Here is an 11,171-nt window from a genome sequence, read left to right as displayed (position 1 = left end):
TTCTATATCTTCTGCCGTGGTCGAACATTGAGCTGAGCTCAATTTCACACCTTGCAACACAGGCAAGAACCCCTTCTTAGACTAATCCATATTGAACTTCTTCAATATCTTATCAAGGTATGTGCTTTGTGAAAGACCTATGAGGCATCTTGATCTATCTCTATAGATCTTGATGCCTAATATATAAGCAGCTTCTCCAAGGTCCTTCATTGAAAAACTCTTATTCAAGTAGGCCTTAATGTTGTCCAAAAGCTCTATATCATTTCCCATCAAAAGTATGTCATCTACATATAATATGAGAAATGCTACAGAGCTCCCACTCACTTTCTTGTAAACGCAGGCTTCCCATAAGTCTGCATAAACCCAAACGCTTTGATCATCTCATCAAAGCGAATGTTCCAACTCCGAGATGCTTGCACCAGCCCATAAATCGAGCGTTGGAGCTTGCACACCTTGTCAGCATTCTTAGGATCGACAAAACCTTCCGGCTGCATCATATACAATTCTTCCTTAAGGAAACCATTAAGGAATGTCGTTTTGACATCCATTTGCCATATCTCATAATCATAGAATGCGGCAATTGCTAACATGATTCGGACGGACTTCAGCTTCGCTACCGGTGAGAAAGTCTCATCATAGTCAACCCCTTGACCTTGTCGATAACCCTTAGCGACTAGCCGAGCTTTATAGATGGTCACATTACCATCCGCGTCTGTCTTCTTCTTAAAGATCCATTTATTTTCTATGGCTCGCCGCTCAACTGGCAAGTCAGTCAAAGTCCATACTTCATTTTCATACATGGATCCTATCTCGGATTTCATGGCTTCCAGCCATTTGTCGGAATCCGGGCCCGCCATCGCTTCTTCATAGTTCGAAGGTTCACCATTGTCTAACAACATGATTTCCAAGACAGGGTTGCCGTACCACTCTGGTGCGGAACGTGTCCTTGTGGACCTACGAAGTTCAGTAGCAACTTGATCTGAAGTTTCATGATCATCATCATTAACTTCCTCTCTAGTCGGTGCAGGCACCTCAGGAACATTTTCTTGAGTTGCGCCATTTTCCGGTTCAAGAGGTAATACTTCATCAAGTTCTACTTTCCTCCCACTTACTTCTTTCGAGAGAAACTCCTTCTCTAGAAAGGATCCATTCTTGGCAACAAAGATCTTGCCTTCGGATCTGAGGTAGAAGGTATACCCAATAGTTTCTTTAGGGTATCCTATGAAGACGCATTTTTCCGACTTGGGTTCGAGCTTTTCAGGTTGAAGTTTCTTGACATAAGCATCGCATCCCCAAACTTTTAGAAACGACAGCTTAGGTTTCTTCCCAAACCATAACCCATACGGTGTCGTCTCAACGGATTTTGACGAAGCCCTATTTAAAGTGAATGCGGCAGTCTCTAAAGCATAGCCCCAAAAAGATAGCGGTAAATCGGTAAGAGACATCATAGATCGCACCATATCTAATAGAGTGCGATTATGACATTCGGACACACCATTACGCTGAGGTGTTCCAGGCGGCGTGAGTTGTGAAACTATTCCACATTTTCTTAAGTGTGTGCCAAATTCGTGACTCAAGTATTCTCCTCCACGATCTGATCGCAGGAACTTGATTTTCCTGTCACGTTGATTCTCAACATCACTCTGAAATTCCTTGAACCTTTCAAAGGTCTCAGACTTGTGTTTCATTATGTAGACATACCCATATCTACTCAAGTCATCAGTGAGGGTGAGAACATAACGATAACCACCGCGAGCCTCAACACTCATTGGACCGCACACATCAGTATGTATGATTTCCAATAAGTTGGTTGCTCGCTCCATTGTTCCTGAGAACGGAGTCTTGGTCATTTTACCCATGAGGCATGGTTCGCATGTGTCAAATGATTCATAATCAAGAGACTCTAAAAGTCCATCTGCATGGAGCTTCTTCATGCGTTTGACACCTATGTGACCAAGGCGGCAGTGCCACAAGTATGTGGGACTATCATTATAAACCTTACATCTTTTGGTACTCACACTATGAATATGTGTAGCATTATGCTCGAGATTCATTAAGAATAAACCATTCACCATCGAAGCATGACCATAAAACATATCTCTCATATAAATAGAACAACCATTATTCTCGGATTTAAATGAGTAGCCATCTCATATTAAACGAGATCCTGATACAATGTTCATGCTCAAACTTGGCACTAAATAACAATTATTGAGGTTCAAAACTAATCCCGTAGGTAAATGTAGAGGTAGCATGCCGACGGCGATCACATCGACCTTGGAACCATTCCCGACGCACATCATCACCTCGTCCTTCGCCAGTCTCCGCTTATTCCGCAGCTCCTGCTTTGAGTTACAAATGTGAGCAACTGCACCGGTATCAAATACCTAGGAGCTACTACAAGTACTGGTAAGGTACACATCAATTACATGTATATCACATATACCTTTCGTTTTGCCGGCCTTCTTGTCTGCTAAGTATTTGGGGCAGTTCCGCTTCCAGTGACCACTTTCCTTGCAATAAAAGCACTCAGTCTCGGGCTTGGGTCCATTCTTTGGCTTCTTCCCGGCAGCTTGCTTGCCGGGCATGGCAACTCCCTTGCCATCCTTCTTGAAGGTTTTCTTACCCTTGCCTTTCTTGAACTTAGTGGTTTTATTCACCATCACACTTGATGTTCCTTTTTGACTTCTACCTCTGCTGATTTTAGCATTGCAAATACTTCAGGAATGGTCTTTTCCATCCCCTGCATATTGAAGTTCATCACAAAGCTCTTGTAGCTCGGTGGAAGCGACCGAAGGATTCTGTCAATGACCGCGTCATCTGGGAGATTAACTCCCAGCTGAGTCAAGCGGTTATGTAACCCAGACATAGTGAGTATGTGCTCACTGATAGAACTATTTTCCTCCATCTTACAGCTGAAGAACTTGTCGGAGACTTCATATCTCTCGACCTGGGCATGAGCTTGAAAAACCATTTTCAACTCTTCGAACATCTCATATGCTCTGTGTCTCTCAAAACGCTTTTGGAGCCCCGGTTCTAAGCTGTAAAGCATGCCGCACTGAACGAGGGAGTAATCATCGGTACGTGTCTGCCAAGCGTTCATAACGTCTTGTTCTGTAGGGAGAATAGGTGCTTCACCTAGCGGTGCTTGTAGGACATAATCTTTCTTGGCAGCTATGAGGATGATCCTCAGGTTCCGAACCCAATCCGTATAGTTGCTGCCATCGTCTTTCAGCTTGGTTTTCTCTAGGAACGCGTTGAAGTTGAGAACAACATTGGCCATTTGATCTACAATACATGTTGTAAAGATTTTAGACTAAGTTCATGATAATTAAGTTCATCTAAATCAAATTATTCAATGAACTCCCACTCAGATAGACATCCATCCAGTCATCTAAGTATAACATGATCCGAGTTAACTAGGCCGTGTCCGATCATCACGTGAGACGGACTAGCCAACATCGGTGAACATCTTCATGTTGATCATATCTTCTATACGACTCATGCTCGACCTTTCGGTATTCTGTGTTCCGAGGCCATGTCTGTACATGCTAGGCTCGTCAAGTCAACCTAAGTGTTTGCATGTGTAAATCTGTCTTACACACGTTGTATGTGAATGTTGGAATCTATCACACCCGATCATCACGTGGTGCTTCGAAACAACGAACTGTCACAACGGTGCACAGTTAGCGGGAACACTTTCTTGAAATTATTATGAGGGATCATCTTATTTACTACCGTCGTTCTAAGTAAACAAGATGCAAAAACATGATAAACATCACACGCAATCAAATAATAATAGTGACATGATATGGCCAATATCACATAGCTCCTTTGATCTCCATCTTGGGGCTCCATGATTATCTTGTCACCGGCATGACACCATGATCTTCCATCATCGTGTCTCCATGAAGTTGCTCGCCAACTATTACTTCTACTACTATGGCTAACACGTTTAGCAATAAAGTAAAGTAATTTACATGGCGTTTCTCAATGACACGCAGGTCATACAAAAAATAAAGACAACTCCTATGGCTCATGCCAGTTGTCATACTCATCGACATGCAAGTCGTGATTCCTATTACAATAGCATGAACATCTCATGCATCACATATATATCATTCATCATTCATCACAACTTTGGCCATATCACATCACAAAACACTTGCTGCAAAAACAAGTTAGACGTCCTCTAATTGTTGTTGCAAGTTTTACGTGGCTGCAATAGGGTTCTAGCAAGAACGTTTTCTTACCTACATGAAAGCCACAACGTGATTTGTCAACTTCTATTTACCCTTCATAAGGACCCTTTTCATCGAATCCGCTCCAACTAAAGTGGGAGAGACAGACACCCGCCAGCCACCTTATGCAACTAGTGCATGTCAGTCGGTGGAACTGGTCTCACGTAAGCGTACGTGTAAGGTTGGTCCGGGCCGCTTCATCCCACGATACTGCTGAAGCAAAATAAGACTAGTAGCGGCAAGAAAGTTGACAACATCTACGCCCACAACAAATTGTGTTCTACTCGTGCAAAGAGAACTACGCATAGACCTAGCTCATGATGCCACTGTTGGGGAACGTTGCAGAAAACAAAAAATTTCCTACGGTTTCACCAAGATCCATCTATGAGTTCATCTAGCAACGAGTGATCGGATTGCATCTACATACCTTCGTAGATCACGCGCGGGAGAGCGTTCAAAGAACGGGGATGAGGAAGTCGTACTCGACGTGATCCAAATCACCGGAGATCCTAGCGCCGAACGGACGGCACCTCCGTGTTCAACACACGTACGGTCAGCGTGACGTCTCCTCCTTCTTGATCCAGCAAGGGGGGAGGAGAGGTTGATGAAGATCCAGCAGCACGACGGCGTGGTGGTGGATGCAGGGGTCACCGCAGCAGGGCTTCGCCGTTCTACTGCGAGAGGGAGAGGTGTAGCAGGGGAGAGGGAGGCGCCAAGACTCAAGGGTGCGGCTGCCCCTCCCTCCCCCCCCTTTATATAGGCCCCCTAGGGGGTGCGCCGGCCCTAGGAGATGGGATCTCCTAGGGGGGCGGCGGCCAAGGGGTGGAGTGCCCCCCAAGCCAGGTGGGGCGCCCCCCCACCCTAGGGTTTCCCAACCCTAGGCGCATGGGGTGGGCCAAGGGGGGCACACCAGCCCACTATGGGCTGGTTCCCCTCCCCACTTTGGCCCATGGGGCCCTCCGGGATGGGTGGCCCCACCCGGTGGACCCCCGGGACCCTTCCGGTGGTCCCGGTACAATACCGGTGACCCCGGAAACTCTCCCGATGGCCGAAGCTGCACTTCCTATATATAATTCTTCACCTCCGGACCATTCCGGAACTCCTCGTGATGTCCGGGATCTCATCTGGGACTCCAAACAACTTTCGGGTTACTGCATATTATATCTCTACAACCCTAGCGTCACCGAACCTTAAGTGTGTAGACCTTACGGGTTCGGGAGACATGTAGACATGACCGAGATGGCTCTCTGGTCAATAACCAACAGCGGGATCTGGATACCCATGTTGGCTCCCACATGCTCCTCGATGATCTCATCGGATGAACCATGATGTCGAGGATTCAAGCAACCCCGTATACAATTCCCTTTGTCAATCGGTATGTTACTTGCCCGAGATTCGATCGTCGGTATCCCAATACCTCGTTCAATCTCGTTACCGGCAAGTCACTTTACTCGTACCGTAATGCATGATCCCGTGACCAGACACTTGGTCACGTTGAGCTCATTATGATGATGCATTACCGAGTGGGCCCAGAGATACCTCTCCGTTATACAGAGTGACAAATCCCAGTCTTGATCCGTGGCTCTCTGGTCAATAACCAACAGCGGGATCTGGATACCCATGTTGGCTCCCACATGCTCCTCGATGATCTCATCGGATGAACCACGATGTCAAGGATTCAAGCAATCCCGTATACAATTCCCTTTGTCAATCGGTATGTTACTTGCCCGAGATTCGATCGTCGGTATCCCAATACCTCGTTCAATCTCGTTACCGGCAAGTCACTTTACTCGTATCGTAATGCATGATCCCGTGACCAGACACTTGGTCACTTTGAGCTCATTATGATGATGCATTACTGAGTGGGCCCAGAGATACCTCTCCGTTATACGGAGTGACAAATCCCAGTCTTGATCCGTGTCAACCCAACAGACACTTTCGGAGATACCCGTAGTATACCTTTATAGTCACCCAGTTACTTTGTGACGTTTGGTACACCCAAAGCACTCCTACGGCATCCGGGAGTTACACGATCTCATGGTCTAAGGAAAAGATACTCGACATTGGAAAAACTCTAGCAAACGAAATATACAATCTTGTGCTAAGTTTAGGATTGGGTCTTGTCCATCACATCATTCTCCTAATGATGTGATCTCGTTATCAATGACATCCAATGTCCATAGTCAGGAAACCATGACTATCCATTGATCAACGAGCTAGTCAACTAGAGGCTTACTAGGGACATGTTGGTGTGTTTGTATTCACACATGTATTACGATTTCCGGATAACACAATTATAGCATGAATAAAAGACAATTATCATGAACGAGGAAATATAATAATAATCCTTTTATTATTGCCTCTAGGGCATATTTCCAACAGATTCATCGTGTTTTACGATACGAAGCCGCCGCCAAGCCCTAAAACCTATCGGGAGGGCTGATCTGGAGTCCGTTCAGGGCTCCGGAGAGGGGAATCCGTTGCCATCGTCATCATCAACCATCCTCCATCACCAATTTCATGATGCTCACCACCGTGCGTGAGTAATTCCATCGTAGGCTTGCTGGACGGTGATGGGTTGGATGAGATTTATCATGTAATCGAGTTAGTTTTGTTAGGGTTTGATCCCTAGTATCCACTATGTTCTGAGATTGATGTTGATATGACTTTGCTATGCTTAATGCTTGTCACTAGGGCCCGAGTGCCATGATTTCAGATCTGAACCTATTATGTTTTCATCAATATATGAGAGTTCTTGATCCTATCTTGCAAGTCTATTGTCACCTATTATGTGTTATGATCCGTTAACCCCGAAGTGACAATAATCGGGATACTTACCGGTGATGACCGTAGTTTGAGGAGTTCATGTATTCACTATGTGTTAATGCTTTGGTCCGGTACTCTATTAAAAGGAGGCCTTAATATCCCTTAGTTTCCAATAGGACCCCGCTGCCACGGGAGGGTAGGACAAAAGATGTCATGCAAGTTCTTTTCCATAAGCACGTATGACTATATTCGGAATACATGCCTACATTACATTGATGAATTGGAGCTAGTTCTGTGTCACCCTAGGTTATGACTGTTACATGATGAACCGCATCCGACATAATTCTCTATCACCAATCCATTGCCTATGAGCTTTCCATATATTGTTCTTCCCTTATTTACTTTTCCATTGCTATTGCTATCATCACTACAAAATACCAAAAACATTACTTTTGCTACCGTTACCTTTTGCTATCGTTGCCACTACTATCATATTAGTTTGCTACTAAACACTTGGCTGCTGATATTAAGTTTCCAGGTGTGCTTGAATTGACAACTCAGCTGCTGATACTTGAGAATATTATTTGGCTCCCCTTGTGTCGAATCAACAAATTTGGGTTGAATACAAACTGTTGCGATCCCCTATACTTTTGGGTTATCAAGACTATTTTCTAGCGCCGTTGCCGGGGAGCATAGCTCTATTCTTTGAGTCACTTGGGATTTATATCTGCTTATCCTTATGAAGAACTTGAGAGATCCAAAAACTAAGATTTATCCCTCAACTACGAGGGGAGGTAAGGAACTACCATCTAGCTCTGCACTTGATTCACCTTCTGTTTTGAGTAAGCTTGCGACACTTAAACCTGCTTCTGCTATTCGTTCTGATATGTCGCATGTTATTGATGATGCCACTTCTGTTATGCATGATACTTATGATGAAACTACTTCTACACTTGATACTACTATGCCACTTGGTGAATTTCTTGATGAAAACTTGCTAGGGTTAGAGAGAATGAAATTATTGAAACTGATTATATTGAAGATAGTGATGATGAAGACTCTCCCCCTAATACTTATGAATTGCCTGTTGTTCCTGAGGGTTATGTTCTGGATGAAGAATCTGCTAGAGCTATTCTTGCTTGTAATAATAGAAGTGATCTTAAGAAACTATTAGCTAAATGGAAGCAGCAATCCCTTAATGCTAGAATGAAACCTGACCCTGCTTTTGCTACTTCACCTATCTGTGTTACTGATAAGGATTATGAATTCTCTGTTGATCCTGATATAATTACTTTGGTTGAATCTGATCCTTTTCATGGCTATGAATCTGAAACTATTGTGGCACATCTTACTAAATTAAATGATATAGCCACCCTGTTCACTAATGATGAGAGAAATCGCTACTTTTATATTCTTAAAATATTTCCGTTCTCATTAAAGGGTGATGCTAAGATATGGTTTAATTCTCTTGATCCTCGTTGTGTGCGTAGTCCCCAGGATATGATTTATTACTTCTCTACTAAATATTTCCCTGCTCATAAGAAACAAGCTGCTTTAAGGGATATATATAATTTTGTGCAAATTGAAGAAGAGAGTCTCCCACAAGCTTGAGGGAGGCTTCTCCAATTACTTAATGCTTTGCCTGATCATCCTCTTAAGAAAAATGAAATACTTGATATCTTTTATAATGGACTAACCGATGCTTCCAGAGATTACATGGATAGTTGTGTTGATTCTGTTTTCAGGGAAAGAACACCGGATGAAGCTGAAATTCTATTGAATAATATGTTGACAAATGAAAATAATTGGACACTTCCTGAGCCTATTCCTAAACCAACTCTGAAGAAGAGAGGTGTTCTATTTCTCAGTCCTAAAGATATGCAAGAGGCAAAGAAATCTATGAAGGAAAAAGGTATTAAAGCTGAAGATGTTAAGAATTTACCTCCTATTGAAGAAATACACGGTCTTAATTTACTGCCTGTTGAAGAAACATACGATCTTAATCCTTCACCTATTGAAGAAATACATGGTCTTGATAACCCGACACAGGTAGTAAAGGTAAATTCTCTCTATAGATATGATAAAGCTGAAATCCCGTTTACCAAGTTTGCTAGTCCATGCTTAGATGAGTTTGATAAATTTATGATTAAGCAAGAAGACTTTAATGCTTATTTTGGTAGACAATTGAAATACAATTCAAATATGCTTGAACACTTGGGTGATTATATGGCTAATGTCAAAGGTGAACTTAAACTTATTAGTAAACATGCTTGTATGGTTACCACTCAAGTAGAACAAGTACTTAAAGCTCAAAATGATTTTCTCAATGAACTGAATAGTAAGAATAATGATAATGTTGTTAAGTTATGACTAGAGGTGGTAAAATGACTCAGGAACCTCTGTATCCTGAAGGCCACCCTAAGAGAATCGAGTAAGATTCACAGAGAAATAATATAGATGCACCTAGTCCTTCTAAAAGGAAGAAAAACAAAAATGATAGGATTTTGCATGCTTCTAGTGAACCTATTACTGAAACACCTGAGAATCCAAATGATATTTCTATTTCTGATGCTGAAACACAATCTGGTAATGAACCTGAAACTAGGGATAACGTTAATAAAAATGTTCATGATGATGCTCAACCTAGTAATGATAATGATGTAGAAATTGAACTTGTTGTTGATCTTGATAACCCACAATCAAAGAATCAACTTATGATAAGAAAGACTTTATTGCTAGGAAAAATGGAAAGGAAAGAGAGCCTTGGGTTCAGAAACCCATCCCTTATCCTCCCAAACCATCCAAGAAAAAGGATGATGAGGATTTTGAGCGCTTTGCTGAAATGATTAGACCTATCTTTTTGCGTATGCGGTTAACTGATATGCTCAAAATGAATCATTATGCTAAGTACATGAAAGAAATTGTCACTAATAAAAGAAAGCTACCGGAAGCTAAAATTTCCACCATGCTTGCTAATTATACTTTTAAGGGTGGAATACCGAAGAAACTTGGAGATCCAGGAGTACCCACTATACCATGCTCTATTAAAAGAAACTATGTTAAAACTGCTTTATGTGATCTTGGAGCCGGTGTTAGTGTTATGCCTCTCTCTTTATATCATAGACTTGATTTGAATAAGTTGACACCTACTGAAATATCTTTGCAAATGGCTGATAAATCAACTGCTATACCTGTCGGTATTTGTGAGGATGTGCCTGTTATGGTTGCAAACGTTACTATTTTAACGGACTTTGTTATTCTTGATATTCCCGAGGACGATAGTATGTCTTATTATTCTTGGAAGACCCTTTTTGAATACTGCAGGGGCTGTTATTGATTGCACCAAAGGCAATGTCACTTTTCATGTTAATGGTAATGAGCATACGGTACACTTTTCAAGGAAACAACCTCAAGTCCATATTCTATTGGAAACATTCCATCAATTATCTTTGGAGGTTTTGAACTTCCTCTTCCTATTATTAAGAAGAAATATGATATTCTTATTGTTGGGGATGTGCATAACCCCATTGAGGTAACATAGTGTTATTCGAAATTTCTCCGGTTCCATGTTATTCGGAATGAGTTCGTTAACAAGACTTGATCAACCTTGTTAGTGGATTCCTTTTGATGAGCATGAGATGGATGAAACTAGAAGGCACAACCTTCTGTACCCCACTTTTACTTTCTGTTATTTATATTAAATAAAATAAAAATAGTATTTTTCTGTCTGTTATCTAAATTATCCGTGCAATATAAAAATACCCCGAAAATAAAAGTTCTCCAAATGCCCTGAAATTTAAATATGTTTTTTTCTGGAATATTTGAGAATATTCGGCACCGAGAACACAGCAGGAGGAGCTGGCACCTGGCCACGAGGGTCAGGGGCGCGCCCTACCCCCCTAGGCACGCCCCCTGCCTCGTGGGCCCACGGTGGCCCTCCACCACTTATCCCTTGCACCCACACACTCCTTTTTCCTCCCACAAACACGAATATCTAGCTCAAACCCGAGTCCAAGCTCATTTTACTGCCATTTTCGATCTCCTTGCTCAAAGCACCTCTCACAAAACTACTTGGGGAGATTGTTCCTTGGTATGTGACTCCTACATTGGTCCAATTAGTTTTTGTTGTAGTGATTTATTCATTGCAAATCTGTGCTGCCTAGG

This window comes from Triticum urartu, chromosome 2 (assembly GCF_003073215.2).
Source record: "Triticum urartu cultivar G1812 chromosome 2, Tu2.1, whole genome shotgun sequence".
NCBI lineage: Eukaryota > Viridiplantae > Streptophyta > Magnoliopsida > Poales > Poaceae > Triticum > Triticum urartu.
The sequence above is the reverse complement of the archived record's forward strand: the minus strand, read 5'-3'. Positions refer to the sequence as shown.